The following is a 17324-nucleotide window of genomic DNA, read 5'->3' on the forward strand; positions in this document are numbered from 1 at the left end:
CCTATCCCTGTGATCTTCTCAATCCCTAACAGCCTCCAGATCACTACCCTCTCCAATTCTGGCCTCTTGCACAATTCCTGATTTCCAATCCTTCGCCAGTAGTGACTATGACTTCATTACCTGTGGGTCCTAAGTCCTGGAATACCCTTCCTCATCTACTCTTCCAGTACAGTCTCCTGCACTAAGACACTCCTTAAACCTATCCATTTTGCCAAGTTTTAGGCACTTGTCCTAATACCTTCTAATGTGATGTGGTGTCAGAATGTATTTGATTATATTGTAGGAACATTAAAATATTCTTCTCAGCTATACTCTATCCCTCCTTCTGACAACAGTCTGAGATTAAGCTAAACTGTTGGAAATGTTGCAATTTTTAATTAATCAAATTTAAATTCCTCCAGCAACTATGATGGGATTTGAACCCACATGCTCCAAGACCACTTCCCTGGGTTTCTGGATTTAAATAGTCCAACTTATTTGTCACTATAGCACCATCCTTCCTAATTGACTGTCAAGACATATATTGTGCTAAGTGAATATAAATTGTTGCTGCTTCTGCTTTTTTTAATGTAACACCTGGTAACATTTTGTATTAAAAATACAAAGATGGGAACTTACTGTTGTTGTTGCTGGAGGGAAGGAGGTTACCCTCGTTGTTGGAGGTGCTTTTGAAAGGGAAGTTGTTGTTGTCATGGTTATCTGGGTGAAATGACGCTCCCGGCCAGAGGTTGTGCTGCAACCTGGTCTGGGTACCTGCCATTCTTCAGTCAGCCACTAGATGGGAGCAGCTCATTAGATGCGAGAAGTTAATTAATACCTTGCTGATTTCCTTTAAAACAGTTAATCTTTGTCCCTTTCAACTTGGAAACAGTTTACTCCAGAGAGAAAAAAATTGCTGAGCCTTTCAATCCCTGAAAAGTTGTTAAAGTTTTGATGTTTACAATATCACAGAGCCCCAAGTATTAGAAATCCCTTCCTTGTCTACGCTACCTGTATTATCCCCTCCTTGAAGATGCTCCTCATACAAATTATTTGAGTAAAGTTTTAGGCACTTGTCTTTATCCCATCTTATGTGACTCACTGTCAGATTGTGGCTGATTAAACGTTGGGAAGATCAAACCATTCTCCCGCTGTACTGTCTCCACCCCTCTATTACAATACAACTGCAATGTGAATGTCATTGTTGGCAACATTTCTGTGAAACATGTTGGGGCATTTTATGTTGAGTGAAGAGCACAGTAAATGGGAGGGATGTTGTTGTTGCTAAGATTGCTCCAGGAAGTCATGTTCTTGTCCATGTTGTTGTTGCTAATAAACGTCAAATTGTTGCTGTGGTTCTCTGGGTGAAATGTTACCTACAGTCTGATCCAGATACCTTCCATTCTTCAGACAGCTTCTAGGCACAGATAGAACAGCTTCTGTGAATATTCTGTTCCTCTTCCCTCTCTGATTCCCCTTTGGATCACACTGGCCTCTCCATTACAGGAGGTGCAAATGTACATTATCCTGCTCCCTTACATACAGTGTCACATTGTCAAACTCAACGTTTATCTTCCATTCCTAATGTCTGCATTTGTTTTCACACATAAGTCCAACAGACTGATCCCCCTGAATTGAGTTATTGAATTTAGCTCCTGGTATGCCTCCTTTTTTAAAGTTTGCATCCTTGTTTACATAGCACTCCCTCTTCAGTCTTCCTTATTTCTGTAATCTCCACCAGTCCTGTACCCCTCCCTATCACTGTAATCTCCCCCGTCTCTAGATCCCTCCCTACCTCTGAACTTCCTTCAGCCCCTACAATACTTCCTATCGCCAGTTCCTACACATCTCCCTGACTCTGTAATCTCCTCCAGCAGCTACATCCCTTCATACCTCTGTAATCTCCTTCAGGCCTAAAGCTCCTCCCTATTTCTGTAACCACCTTCAGCACCTACAATCTATTATCTAGAGAAATCGTACGACTAGCCAAGAGGAAAAGGGAAGCGTACATAAGATCCAGGCAGCTAAGAACAGAACGGGCGCTGGAGGAATATCAGAAGAGTAGAACCAGTCTTAAACGAGGAATCAAGCGGGCTAAAAGGGGTCATGAAATAGCTTTAGTGAGCAGAGTTAAGGAGAATCCCAAAGCCTTTTATTCTTATATAAGAAGCAATCTAGAGAAAAGATTATCCGTTAAGGGGTAATGAAGGAAGGCGATGTGTTGAATCTGAGGGAATGGGTGAGATTCTGAATGATTACTTTGCATCAGTGTTCACTGAGGAGAGGGACATGATGAATGTTGAGATTAGAGATAGAAGTTTGATAAATCTGGATCACGTTGACATAAGTAGGAAACATGTGTTGGGTAGGCTAGAGGTTATTAAGATGAACAAATTCCCAAGACCAGATGGGATCTATCCCAGGTTGCTGAAGGGGTCTAGATAGGAAGTGGCTGGGCTCCTGACAGATATCTTTGTAACATCCTTAAACACAAGTGAGGTGCCGGAGGACTGCAGGATTGCTCATGTTGTCCCCCTGTAAAGGAAGGGTAGTAGGGATATTCCGGGTACTACAGACCAGTGAGCCTGACGTCAGTGATGGGAAAGTTGCTGAAAAAGGTACTGAGGGATAGGATCTATTTATATTTAGAAAAGAATGGGCTTATCAGTGATGGGCAACATGGTTTTGTGCAGAGGAGATCGTGCCTTACCAACTTAATAGAGTTCTTCGAGGAAGTGACCAAGTCATAGATGAAGGAAGGGTTGTAGATGTCATACATTGACTTTAGTAAGGCATTTGATAAGATTCCCATGGTAGACTAATGGAGAAAGTGAAGTCATATGGTTTGCAGGTTATTCTAGCGAGGTGGGTAAAGAACTGGTTGAGCTACAGAAGACAGGGAGTAGTGGTTGAAGGGAGTTTCTTGAAATGGAGAAAGGTGACCAGTGGTGTTCCACAGGGGTCAGTATTGGGGCCACTGTTGTTTGTAATGTACATAAATGATCTGGAAGAGGGCACTGTTGGTGTGATCAGCAAGTTTACAGATTACACGAAGATTGGTGGAGTAGCAGAAGGCATAAGGGACTTTCAAAGAATACAGGAGGATATAGGTAGACTAGAGAGTTGGGCGGAAAAGTAGCAGATGGTGTTCAATCCAGGGAAATGTGAGCTGATGCATTTTGAGAAGTATAATTCTATAGCAAATTATACAGTAAACAGAAGAGACTTGGGAAAAGTTGATGAGCAGGGAGATGTGGGAGTTCAGGTCCATGTACCCTGATAGTGGCTGCACAGGTGGATAGAGTGGTCAAGAAGGCATATGGTCTGCTTGTCTTCATCGGACAGGGTATTGAGTATAAGAACTGGCAGGTCATGTTAAAGTTGTACAAGATGTTGGTTCGGGCCACATTTAGAATACTGTGTACAGTTCTGGTCGCCATGTTACCAAAAGGATGTGGATGCTTTGGAGACGGTGCAGAGAAGATTTACGAGGATGTTGCCTGGGATGGAAGGTGCTAGCTATGGAGAGAGATTGAGTAGGTTAGGATTGTTTTTATTAGAAAAAAGGAGATTGAGTGGGCACCTGATTGAGGTTTACAAAATCATGACGGGTATAGAGAGGATGGATAGACATAAGCTTTTTCCTAGAATGAAGGATTCAATAATGAGAGCCACACATTCAAGATGAGAGGTGAGAAGTTCACGGGGGATACACAGGGCAAGTACTTCACACTGAGAGTGGTAGGTGCCTGGAACACATTGTCAGCAGAGGTAGTAGAGGCAGGTATGGTAGATTCATTTAAGATACGTCTGGACAGATGCATGAGTAGGTGGGAGCAGAATGATACAGATCCTTAGGAGTTGGGCGACATGTTTAGACAGGGGATTCGGATTGGCACAGGCTTGGAGGGCCGAAGGGCCTGTTCCTGGGCTGTACATTTACTTTGTTCTTTGTTCTTTTATCTCTATAACGTAATCTGCTTGAAGTGAAATATTACCATGCACAAATGTCATAGAGTCATAGAGATGTACAGCATGGAAATAGACCCTTCGGCCCAACTCGATATCCTAACCTCAGCTTGTCCCATTTGCCAGCACTTGGCTCATATCCCTCTAAATCCTGCCTGTTCTAATACCCATCCAGATGCCTTTTAAATGTTGCAACACCTGGTAACATCCTGTATTATATTAAAAATACAAAGATGGGAAATTATTGTTGTTGTTGCTGTCGGGAAGAAGGTTACTCTCATTGTTGGAGGTACTTTTGAAAGACAAGTGGTTAGCACTGCTGCCTTGCAGCACCAGATTCCCAGGTTTGATTCCAGCATCAGACGACTATCTGTGTGGAGTTTGCACATTCTCCCCATTTCTGTGTGGGTTTGCTCCGGTTTTCTCCCACAGTCCAAAGATGTGCAGGTGAATTAGCCATGCTAAATTGCCCATAGTATTGGGTGCTTTAGTCAGAGGGAAATAGGTCTGGGTAGGTTACTCTTCGGAGAGTCGGTGTGGACTTGCTGGGCCAAAGGGCCTGTTTCCACACTGGAGGGAATCTAAGCTAAAAAAAAGTTGTTGTTGTCATGGTTATCCGGGTGAAATGCCACCTTCGGCCAGAGGTTGTGCAGCAACCTGGTCTGGGTACCTGCCATTCTTCAGTCAACCACTAGATGGGAGCAGCTCCTGTAATTTTCTTCTCCGTCTCTGTCTGATTCCCATGTGGGTTAAACTGTTCTATCCATTACCCACATGTTTCTGTCACCTCATACAGCGCATTGACCTCCACAGAGTGTTACATTATCAAACTTATCATTTACTCCCCATCTCCTCTGCTGGCATTTTTTTAAACCACAGATTTGTCAGTGAGAATTTGAAACTCTACTGCCCAATATCATAACTTAAACAAAATCTTGTTCATTCTCCATCCTCATATTCACTGACTGAAATTGGTTCCTGGTTTGGCAACGCCGCCATTTTGAAATTCTCTACCTCTTTTCAAATCACATCTTCTCCAACCTTTCCATCTCTGCAACCTCAATAACCCTGGTATCCCTCAGTACCTCTGTAACAATCTACAGCCGTCAAACCTCCCATTCTCTGTAATGACCTCCAGCTCTGAGAGTTATCCCTATTTCTGTTATCTCCTACAACCTCTACAAATCTTCCTTCCTCTATAACATCCCTAGCCTCAGAACCCTTCCTTTCCCTATAGCCTTCTGCAATCTCTCCAACTCTCCATATTTTTGTATTCTTCTCCAGGCCCTACAATTCTCCAAGATCTCTGCCATTCCAAATCTGGAATCTCGTCTCTCCAATTCTGGCATCTTGCATATTCCCTGTTTTCCAACTTTCTACCGTGGGTGGCTATGCTTTAAGCTATCTGAGCTGTTGTATGTAAATTACTACAGGCTACTTTAACTTCAGCTACTTATTAAGAAATCTCATAGACAATCGAATATTGAAACCTTATTGCGTATATGAACCAAAATATGACTCCTTAAGTAGGCAAGTTAAGTCTGATAACTCGACTGAGCTATTACCTGATCAATGGTGAAATTTAGTTATTATTCCAGTCAACAGCATCTGTCTCTATATAAGTCATAATTCGATTCCTGTGCAGTGTGGTTCTCTACAGATCTGCTACTGAATTTAATACTTATAGGATTTTCTGTCTTGTGAAGTTTCTGATGTGACATTATTGATGATACTTTAGATCTGTTCATCCATAGGATTGATTACACTATGGAATCATTAAGTCTGTAGCTGCCTTCTTATCAGGTGTAGCTTCCCTGTTCCTTGTTACATTCGATGTGAACTGTCTCCTGTCTCCCAGGAAACGGGGTGTTATTGTTGCTTCAACTCCTTCTTCTTAATTAAAAAATCACACAACACCAGGTTACAGTCTAACAGGTTTATTTGGAAGCACTAGCTTTCGGAGCGCTGCTCCTTCATCAGGTGATTGTGGAGTAGGATCACAAGACACAGAATTTGTAACAAAACATCACGATGTCATGCAACTGATACGATATATTTGAATAAACCTAGATTGCTGTAAAGTCTTTCATCTTTTGGAATGAGTTGCACATTTCAGTTCATTAATATGTAGATTTCTGAACCCTCTCAAGTTTCACAACTCACATAACTTCTTTCAAATCACATTCTCGAGATAACAAATGGTTTTATAAAACAAGGTGACATCTCAGCTCAGACGATGAATGAAAGGTATGAGGTTAGAGTCAGCAGTATCCCAACCTTGAGTCAGATTTGAGGCACCTCTCCATCCTTCTGCCAAGGATGGTTAATTAAGGTGTTACTTGTTTCCTTTAAAACAGTTAATCTTTGTCCCTTTCATCTTGGAAACAGTTTACTCCAGAAAAAAAATATTGCTGAGCCTTTCAATCCCTGAAAAGTTGTTAAAGTTTTGATGCTTACAGTATCACAGGGCCCCAAGTATTAGAAATCCCTTCCTTGTCTACGCTACCTGTATCATCCCCTCCTTGAAGATGCTCCTCATACAAATTATTTGAGTAAAGTTTTAGGCACTTGTCTTTATCCCACCTTATGTGACTCACTGTCAGATTGTGGCTGATTAAACGTTGGGAAGATCAAACCATTCTCCCGCTGTACTGTCTCCATCCCTCTATTACAATACAACTGCAATGTGAATGTCGTTGTTGGCAACATTTCTGTGAAACATGTTGGGGCATTTTATGTTGAGTGAAGAGCACAGTAAATGGGAGGGATGTTGTTGCTGCTAAGATTGCTCCAGGAAGTCATGTTCTTGTCCATGTTGTTGATGCTAATAAACGTCAAATTGTTGCTGTGATTCTCTGGGTGAAATGTTACCTACAGTCTGATCCAGATACCTTCCATTCTTCAGACAGTTTCCAGGAACAGATAGAACAGCTTCTGTGAATATTCTGTTCCTCTTCCCTCTCTGATTCCCCTTTGGATCACACTGGCCTCTCCATTACAGGAGGTGCAAATGTACATTATCCTGCTCCCTTTCATACAGTGTCACATTGTCAAACTCAACATTTCCTTTCCATTCCTCATGTCTGCATTTGTTTTCACATGATGAATGAATTTGGAATTGAATCTCTACTTCCAAAAACATAAATCCAACACGCTGAACACCCCTGAATTGAGTTATTGAATTTAGCTCCTGGTATGCCTCCTTTTTTAAAGTTTTCATCCTTAATTTCATAGCACTCCCTCTTCAGTCTTCCTTATTTTTGTAATCTCACCAGACCTGTAACCCTCCCTTTCACTGTAATCTCCCCCGTCTCTAGATCCCTCCCTACTTCTGAACCTCCTTCAGCCCCTACAATACTTCCTATCTCTGTAACCTCCTCTGGTTCCTACACATCCCCCTGTCTCTGTATCTCCAGCATCTACCTACCTCCATGCCTGTGTAATCTCCTCCAGGTCTGAAGCTCCTCTCTATTTCTGTTACCTCCTCCAGTATGTACAATCTATTATCTCTGTAACTTAATCCTACTTGAAGTGAAATATTACCATGCACAAATGTCATAGAGTCATAGAGATGTACAGCATGGGAACAGACCCTTCGGCCCAACCTGTCTATGCCGACTAGATATCCTAACCTAATCTAATCCCATTTCCCAGCACTTAGCCCACATCCCTCCAAACCCTTCCTATTCATATACTCATCCAGATGCCTTTTAAATGTTGTAATTGTACCAGCCTCCACCACTTCCTCTGGCTCATTCCATAGATACACCACCCTTTGTGTGAAAAGGTTGCCCCTTAGGTCCCTTTTATATCTTTCCCCTCTCACCCTAAACCTACACCCACTAGTTCTGGATTCCCTGCCCCTGGGAAAAGACTTTGTTTATCCTATCCATGCCCCTTGTAATTTTACAAATCTCTATATGGTCCTTCTGAATCTGCTGTGAATATGAGAACTCTGCCATGAGGCACACACACTGTAGGCAGATGTTGTGGGGAAAATCACCAGCCTTCGAGTCAGAGTCAGGGTTCAACCATAGTGTTTATTGTACAAGGAAATACTGGAGCTCCAGGCAGAGAAACACCAGCCACACAGTGGTCAGCTGCGATTCTTCTCTCGATCTGGAGCACATGTCAAGATACTTTTATACATTTTGTGATACAATAGGTCAGTGATGTAGTTATTGTCTCTGTAACATAATTTGCTTGTTGTAAACATTGCAGAATTGTTGATAGTTTTGGTGCAGTCATTGTCAGTTCCAGCGTGGCATTTGTTAATTTAATCGCGGTCGTTGGCAATTTCAGTGTAGACATTGTCAGTTTCACTGTCTGCGCAGAAGTCTGTTGCTGTTCCTGAGAAGGACGATTACTGCAGCCTTGGCTATTATCATCCTGTATTGAATCTGTGACAGACTGTTAGCATTTCTATCAAAGGTGTTGACTGGACCCAGACACTTCGGCGGGCAGTATACGCTACTCATGTGCATTCTCTCCTCCACCCACCTTAACCTAATCAACTGGGTTGTGAGTGCATTGTGTTGGTATTCTGGTGGCCCTAGGCAGTGTCTGTGTTTGCTCTGCTGTCTCTCTCGATATTGTGGTCCGGCGGCCATCTTGTGTGTCAACTGGCCAACTTATGGCTCAGCGGCCATCTTGTGTGTCCATATGCCTAGTGTCACCCTGCCCCCTGCCATCTCCCACTTCACAGACATCGTTGACACTTTCATGTTGTATACAGAAAACGTAGTGTCAGAAATGAAACTACGGTGAATGTTGCAGAACCTATGAGAAAGATCAACTCCTGACAGAAAGCCATAGGTATATTTGGAGCCGTGAGCTGCCATTAAATACAAGAACAAAGGAGCAAGCAACAATTAAAATGCCAGTTAAAAGAAAATTACTGCAGCTTTTTCTCTCCCTGCTGCTCTTTAAATGAATCCGAATGTGGAGAAAAACTGTATTTGTTTCCCTGTACAATGGCAGGGTAATGAAATAGCGACAGATTTGTCAACCCAGCCAGAAGAACCATGAGTTGAGAAGGAACTGTCTCAAAATGTATCCCACTCACAGAAGAGTCAAGAAAAAAAATTTGGCAGAAATTTTAAAAACTTTGAAGGCATATTTTGAACCACTGGCGTATTTTATTAATGAATGGTACATATTCATTTTCGGGGATCAAACTGAAAAAGAAAATCCACTGATCGTTTCCAAATGTCATTAAGTCAGCTCACAGAATCTTGTGAATTCATAATTTATAGACAATTTAATTAAAGATAGGATTGTGTGAGGTATAAGAGATGCTGCAGTCAGAGCACGTCCACTGAATAATGAAAAAATTATGCTCAAGACAGCAGTTGACAAGTGCAGAAGTGTTGAGATTGTGAACAGGCAGCTGGAGTACCTTCAAGGCAGAACAGGCCATGTCTTTCCACTTAATCATAGATATCCCAGACAAAAAAGACCAGAACAATCAAAGGTAAAGGGCAGGGCACAAATACTACTGAAGGCGTCATGAAAAGGAGAAGAAGGCATGTCGGACTCGGGGAAAGTAGTCTCCCCATTGCGAGAAGCTGAATTAATTTGTGCACCTGTGTCTAACAAAAGGCAGCCCGTTAAGTAGGCACAAATAGCCGTTGAACAGACATTGGCTGAAGATTCTGATGGAATTCCACTCTTCCATAGAGAAGTTGTTTCAGAGTGGATGAAGTGTGCAGCTGGAAAAAGCACAGCAGGTCAAGCAGTATCAGAGGAGAAGGCGAGTTGATGTTTCAGGTCTGAACCTTACAAGTCGACTCCCCTTCTCTGTGGAGAGGCTGAACAGGCTGGGGCTGGATAGGATAAATAGACAATGTCTTTTCTCTGGGGTCGGGGAGTCCAGAACTAGAGGGCATAAGTTTAGGGTGAGAGGGGAAAGATATAAAAGAGACCTAAGGGGCACCTTTTTCACACAGAGGGTGGTACGTGTATGGAATGAGCTGCCAGAGGATGTGGTGGAGGCTGGTACAATTACAACATTTAAGAAGCATTTGGATGGGTATATGAATAGGAAGGGTTTGAAGGGATACGGGCCGGGTGCTGACAGGTGGGACTAGATTGGGTTAGGATATCTGGTCGGCATGGATGGGTTGGACCAAAGGGTCTGTTTCTATGCTGTACATCTCTATGACTCTATGACTTGCTGTGCTTTGTCCAGCTCCACACTGACTATCCAATGCCTGCAGTTCTCACTTTCTCCAACAAGTTGTTTCAGCCAAGTTGATCGATGCAACATGATTTGTGATTGTTTGAATGGGGATTGCAGAAGAAGAACATAAGTCCACATGACGTGTCAGACACTGTTGTGCTCTGTAATTTAATGTACTTCACAGACCAGCCTGAAGTGATGCAACATGGTGACCCAAAGACATAGCCCTTGAAAGTGATATTGATGGCACCATGCTCATACCAGGAGGACACATTACTCTACAAGCCCACTGTGACAATACAAACAAAAGTCTGGAGTTCCAGATTGTAGAGAGCAAGCCATTGCCACCTGTTTCAGTTGCAGCAAGACTACAGAGTACAAAACCTTCCTCCACCACAACAAGGGTAGAGTCCCCTAGTCCTCACATTCCACCCCACTAACCTCCAATCCAACAGATCAACGTGCACCACTTCCATCACCTGCAGTCTGACCCCACAAGCAAAATGATATTTCTCTCCCTACCCCCATCCGCATTTTGCAGGGACTTTTCCCTCCACGGCTCCCTCGATGGGTCCACATTTCCCACCAATCCCTCCTCCACACCCAGAACCTTCCCCTGTGTTTGCAGGAGGTGCAATTCCTGTCCCCACACCTCCCCTCTTACTTCCACCCAAAGCCTCAAAGAATCATTCCAGGTCCAGCAGAGATTCGCGTGCATTTCCTCTAACCTGATTTATTGCATTCATTGCTCCCAATGTGGTCTCCTCTACATCAAGGGCCAAAGGGCCTGTTCTGCGCTGTATTGTTCTATGTTCTATGGTGCTAATTTATCTGAACTCAATGTCCTCAGAAAGTAATACTGCCTCTTATGCCTCAATGAACTTCACTTATTTTTCCAAGTTGCAAATAAACTCTTGCACTTTGCTTTCCCTTGTTAAAGCCAATGTCCATTTTCCTCCATTCGCAGTCCAAAAATGGAAAGATTTATGATCCAAATCTTTGACTCAGATTTTCAACAGCACTGAACCTTGATGTATCCCACAATTTACAGCTTGACTACCCATTTATTCCGACTCCCCATTGTGTTTGTTAATCAGTTCTCAATCCATGTCAGTACATTACCCCAATCACATGTGCTCTACTGTTATTTAATAAGCTTATTTTGACTCATAGAGTCAAAGAGATGTACAGCGCCAAAACAGACCCTTTGGTCCAACCCTTCCATGCCAACCAGATATCCCAACCCAATCTAGTGCTGCCTGCCAGCACCTGGCCCATATCCCTCCAAACCTTTCCTATTCATATACCCATCCAGATGCCTTTTAAATGTTGCAATTGTACCAGCCTCCACCACATCCTCTGGCAGCTCATTCCATACACGTACCACCCTCTGCGTGAAAAAAGTTGCCCCTTAGGTCACTTTTATATCTTTCCCCTCTAACCCTAAACCTATGCCCTCTAGCTATGGACTCCCCCACCTCAGGGAAAAGACCTTGTCTATTTATCCTATCTATCCCCTCATATTTTTATAAACCTTGGCCTAGCTTATTCAGCCTCTCCCGATAGCTCCAATCCTCCAACCCGAGCAACATCCTTGTAAATCTTTTCTGAACCATTTCAGGTTTCCCAATTTCCTTCCGATAGGAAGGAGACCAGAATTGCATGCGATATTTCGTGCACCTTTACAAACCTTTCTTAAATTCCTTATGTACTACATCTATTGTCTCCCCTTATATATTCTATGACCTGTATCCTCAAAAATCTTCAAAAGGTTAAGCAAATATGATTTTCCTTTCAAAATTCATTTTGACTCTGCCAATCCGAGCATCCTAACTATCCTGTTGTGTCATCCTTGACTGTAGATCTTAGCATTACCAGATGACAGATGTTAGACTAACAAGTCTGTATTTCCCATTTTCCTTCCCACTCCTTTCATTAATAGTGGGGTTGAAACAAGGTGAGATTGAAACATGAATGTAAAATAACGAGGAGTAGAAAATCAGAAAGTACAAACTTCTGTCAGCATGTAAAAGGAAAACATTAGCAAAAACAAATGTGGGTTAATTGTAGGAGAGTTTATAATAAGTATTACTTTGTCTCTGTCCTCTCAAAGGAAGTCATAGATCTTCCTAAGATAATTGTGATCCAAATCTTAGCCAAAAGAATTCCTCAAACCCTTTGCCCAGGTATTCTTCCCTTGAATGACAGACAAAAAACCAGGAGTCGACTCAGACTTTAATTAAACAAACTCTTCTTTATTGAATTCTTTAGGCAACAATGCTCAATATAAAACATACAGTCATTGTAACATTTACTTCATAGCGCTTAAATTCAACTTGAATTCACTTCATTTAATTTCACTTTACCTTACATTAACCTAATTCACATTTAATTCTAACTGTAGCTTTAGTTGTATAAGTTTGGCTTGAAACAAATGCTACACCAAACTGAGTGAAGTAGCCAACTTTGCTCATGGTGTAGATCTTGCCTCATGTTTCTTTGTCTTCTCTGAAGATTTGCCTTCCTCGAAGACTTCAGGGCATGTGCTTCTCAAATGTTGGTCTTGAATGGGCACTCCTGCAAAATCCTTTGTGCTGTTAACTTTTATCCCATTTATTCATTTTCCAGAAACTTCTCTGGAACTCATCCAATGAGCTGACCAAACCTGGTCACAACGTTTGATCTCAGCCAATGGAATTTGCTGGTAAACAACTCACAAATATTTACACCAAGTTGTAAGCAGTCATGTCCCATGGTCATTATAAGGCAATCCAGTGCCAGTATCTGGCAGACCATTATAAAACCTCCCTTATTTTGTCAAGGGACACAGGAGGTCATAACTTATAGGTCCCAACAAGTCCTTGCTGCAGTTTTCACCTAGGTCAGAGTTTAAACTAGTTTGACTAAAGTTCCCAGCATACTTGGCTGTAGTGCTTAACCAGTCTTGTGGCTACACAAGGATCCAGTGAGAACGAGAACAGGTAGATATTAATGTTAGTGAAAAGTAGTATTGAAGAAATCAATGGGATTAAAAGTTGACTAAACCCTAGGATCTAATAACTGTTACCCTAGAATGTTGGAAGAGATGATTACAACCACCTTGCATAATTCAATTAATTCTTCAATGGTGCCCGCAGATTGGAAAACTCCAAGTGTAATCCCAGCTCCATGTTATTTTACATTCATATTTCATTCTCACCTTGTTTAAACCCTAATATTAATGAAAGGAGAGAGAAAACAAGGAACTACAGGCCTGTTAGTCTGTCATCAGTTATAGGTAGAATACTAGAACTTATTAGAAACAATGTGATTACTAGGTGTTTAAAAATTAACTGTCTGATTGGGCAGAGTGAATCCTTCTTCTACAAAGGGGAAACCACGTTTGATAAACGTGATTGAGTTTTTTTGAGAATGTTTGTAGCAGAGTCAATAAGATGGACCCAGTGAACCTGATGTATTTTAATTTTCAGAAATCTTTTGTTAAAGTGCCACACAGGAGGTTAGTGACCGACATTAAAATGGATGCCGCTGGAGATTCAAGATGGCGGCAGTCTGAAAAGTCTGCTGTATTGGATTGTTTGCCATACCCCGGGCAGGGTGGGCTCCTACCTCACTCCCCCCCCACCCCCACATTAGCCACCCCTGAGGAAGATTTTTAGTATAAAGCAGGTAGAGCACCTAAATTAGGATTTGGAGGCTCTGGATATGAAACGAAGATGTCCAAAGGAAGGGGAGCTAGGGGAGTGCAGCAGGCAGAGCACTCCCCTGCTGTGTCGGGTGCACCCGCAGCTGCTGCCTCAACTCCCATGGCAGTGCCTTTACGTTCGGTGGAGCAGCAGCATCTACTCAGGGAGTTCGCAAAACTCCATGAAAAAAATCAAAAAAGCGCTGGAGCCAATTACTGCCACACTGATAAAGAATAAGCAAGAGACCCGGGCGATGGATCGGCACATGGAAGCAGTCAAGCAAAGGACTGCGGCCTCGGACACCGCGCTGGAGGGCTCTGAGGGGCGGATCCAAACCTTGGAAGGCCAGGTTCGGGCCTTGCTGGAACAAGTAGACGACCTCAAAAATCGAGGTCGGGGAACAAATTTACAGGTCACAGTTCTTCCGAAGCGTGAGGAGGGTGAGAATCTGGCTGAATTTCTTGAGAGGTAGCTCCCGGATTTTCTGGGGCTGGAGATTGAGTTGGGCCAGGTGAGTGTGGAGTGGGCCCACTGGATCGCGATGCACAGGTCCAGGTCAGATCTGCACCCCACCCCGCCCAGTCCTAGTGAGACTCCAGCACTATAAAGAAAAGCAGTTAATAATAGAAACGTCCAGAATACTGGGAAGAGATCCAAAGGGCTTTAGTATATAAAGGTTCAAGGATAATGATTTTGCAAGACTTTTCTTGGGCCATAATTAAGAAAAGGAAGACTTTTGATGATGCTAAAGAAAAAAATTAAGAGACTTGAATATTCAGTATTCTCTGAGGTACCTGACAATGCTACAGTTTACTTATGAGGGGGGGGTCTGTCTACAACTTTGACTTGGCAGATAAAGCAAAGAATTTTTGAACTCTCTCAAATAATAGATTTGGACTGAGGGGGAAAGAGGAAGAGATGTGTGCGGACAATGGCATAATCTTTTTTTAATCTTCTCTTTCTTCGTTCTTTTCCCTTTTGTGGTCTCTTGCCTTATAGATGTGGTAGTGCTTTGGTGTAAAATCTGGTTTGTTTCATGTTATATCTGTTTGGTAGTCATCTGTTGATTTACTGTTCTGTTTTTCTGGGCGAAGGGTGGTTACTTCTTTGATGTAAAGACATGTGAGGTTGCGATATGGTGGGGGAGGGGAGGGCGTCCATTGTTAACTTGCAGGAGTATAAATAACATGTCTTTTTCATTGGCTGTGTTTGGGGGTGTGGCCTTAACTGGAAAGTGCCAGGATGGCTGTAAGGTTGGGAGTGAATGCCCCCTATGGGTGAGGGGGAAGATTGCAGGCTATAGTAGGTGGTCATGGCAAGTGATCTGTTCAAGTGGTGCACCTGGAATATAAAATGGAGCCACTCCCCCATTAATAGGAGAAAGGTGCTTTCAAATCTTAGGAAAGAAAGCGTTGACATTGCGCTGTTGCAAGAGACACATTTCACCAATAGGGAACATCTGAAGTTACAGCATAGAGTCATAGAGATGTACAGCATGGAAACGGTCCCCTCAGTCCAACTCATCCATGCCGACCAGATATCCCAATCCAATCTAGGCCCACTTGCCAGCACCTGGCCCATATGCAAGAAAACCCTTCGTATTCATATACCCAGACAGGTGCCTTTTAAATGTTTCAATTGTACCAGCAATTCCAACACTTCCTCTGGCAGCTCATTACATACACGTACCACCCTCTGCATGAAACGTTTGCCCCTTAGGTCCCTTTTATATATTTCCCCTCTCACCCTGAACCTATGCCCTTTAGTTATGGATTCTCGCACCCCAAGAAAAAGACTTTGTCTATTTATCCTATCTGTGCCCCTCATGATTTTATAAACCTCTATACGGCCACCCCTCAGCCTCCGACGTTCCAGGGAAAACAGCCACAGCCTGTTCAGCCTTTCCCTATAGCAAAATTCCTCCAACCCTGGCGACATCCTTGTAGATCCTTTCTGAACCCTTTCAAATTTCGCAACACCTTTCCAATAGGAAGGAGACCAGAATTGCATGCAATATTCCAACAGTGGCCTAACTAATGACCTGTAAAGCTGCAACATGACCTCCCAACTCCTGTACTCATTACCCTGACCAGATACGATAGGGTATCCTTTTCGTCCTTTAACTTCAAAAACAGAGGAACGGTGAGGAATTAAAAAAGCCACGGGGGTTCAGTTCCATGTTTTACTTCTCTTTTAAGACCCAGTGGGGCCTCAAGGGTTAAACATTCCACTGCCAAAATACTTAACTGTTGGAATCCTGTCTTCTTACAATATAGACAGAACATCTCAGCAGGGGGGAGGCTGACTGAATCCCAGAAGAGGAGCATAGTGTAGCCACACACATGGATTCCCCTGTAGTCTCAGACAGAGGGATTTGTCCTTTCCAGACAAGCCTTGGCCTTAGCTGAAAATGTGTTGCTGAAAAAGCGCAGCAGGTCAGGCAGCATCCAAGGACGAGGAGAATCGACGTTTCGGGCATGAGCCCTTCTTCAGGGATGAAGAAGGGCTCATGCCAGAACGTCGATTCTCCTGCTCCTTGTATGCTGCTTGACCTGCTACGCCTTTCCAGCAACACATTTTCAGCTCTGATCTCCAGCATCTGCAATCCTCACTTTCTCCTCAAAGCCTTGGCCTTAACCTTATGAAACTGCCTCCTGCTCCCATTGTCTTACTCCCCCTCCTTATTAGCATAGGAATGTGAATCCCCCATTTAGAGCAGGCAAAACCTTCTGTTTTAATCTCTTTCCATCAACACATCATCATGACGAATACGATGATCAGTTCCTGTAATCCATTCACACGTTATCACAGGACATCGACATTTATTGGGCTTTATTCATTCATAATTACCTACTTTAAACTATGTGATGACAATCACCCATGTGACTGATAAACCTTTTGTTGACTTCCTATAAAATATACTGTCTCTGCATGTGGGGCAGAAGTTCATGAAGAAGTGTCACCACAAGTAGACACACAACTACTTTTGGGGACATTTTGAATCTCTTGCCAGCTGTCCAATAATAAAGCTACTGCTATTGTACAGAAACATGTGTCGTCTGGTGTTCTGGAGCAACACAGACATCAATACTAATACGTAGGAACCTCCCGCTTCAGGTGACAGATCAAATCAAGGATGAATATGGATAGTTTATCATTCTCAAGGCTCTGGTACACGGAGTAGAGTATGGCATCCTGAACGTTTACTGTCCCCTGGCGCACCCTCTTAAATCTTAAGTTCATAGAGTCTCTAAATTAATGGCTCTTAGGTGCACTGTACAATTAGAGGAGGAGACTTTAATCATGTCATGGACCCTGTGGTAGACAGGTTGCCAAGGGGTCAGTCAGGTACATCTCTGCAGTCTAGACTTGGGTAAGGATTTGGGGCTAGTGGATATGTGGACGTATCTTCACCTTAATGGGAGGGATTTTACTTTTTACTCCAGCCCGCACAAGTGCCACACAAGAATTGATATGTTCTTTGTTCTGTCGATTTGTTTGGACTTGGT

At 42.9% G+C, this 17324-nt stretch overlaps 1 protein-coding gene across 3 annotated transcripts in view; it reads left to right on the forward strand.

Moving 5' to 3' along the window:
* LOC132833968 (uncharacterized) overlaps nucleotides 1–17324 on the forward strand; it is an 89249-nt gene that overhangs the window by 26067 nt on the left and 45858 nt on the right. The window lies entirely within an intron of this gene.

The sequence above is a fragment of the Hemiscyllium ocellatum genome, chromosome 38 (assembly GCF_020745735.1).
Source record: "Hemiscyllium ocellatum isolate sHemOce1 chromosome 38, sHemOce1.pat.X.cur, whole genome shotgun sequence".
Taxonomy (NCBI): Eukaryota; Metazoa; Chordata; class Chondrichthyes; order Orectolobiformes; family Hemiscylliidae; genus Hemiscyllium; species Hemiscyllium ocellatum.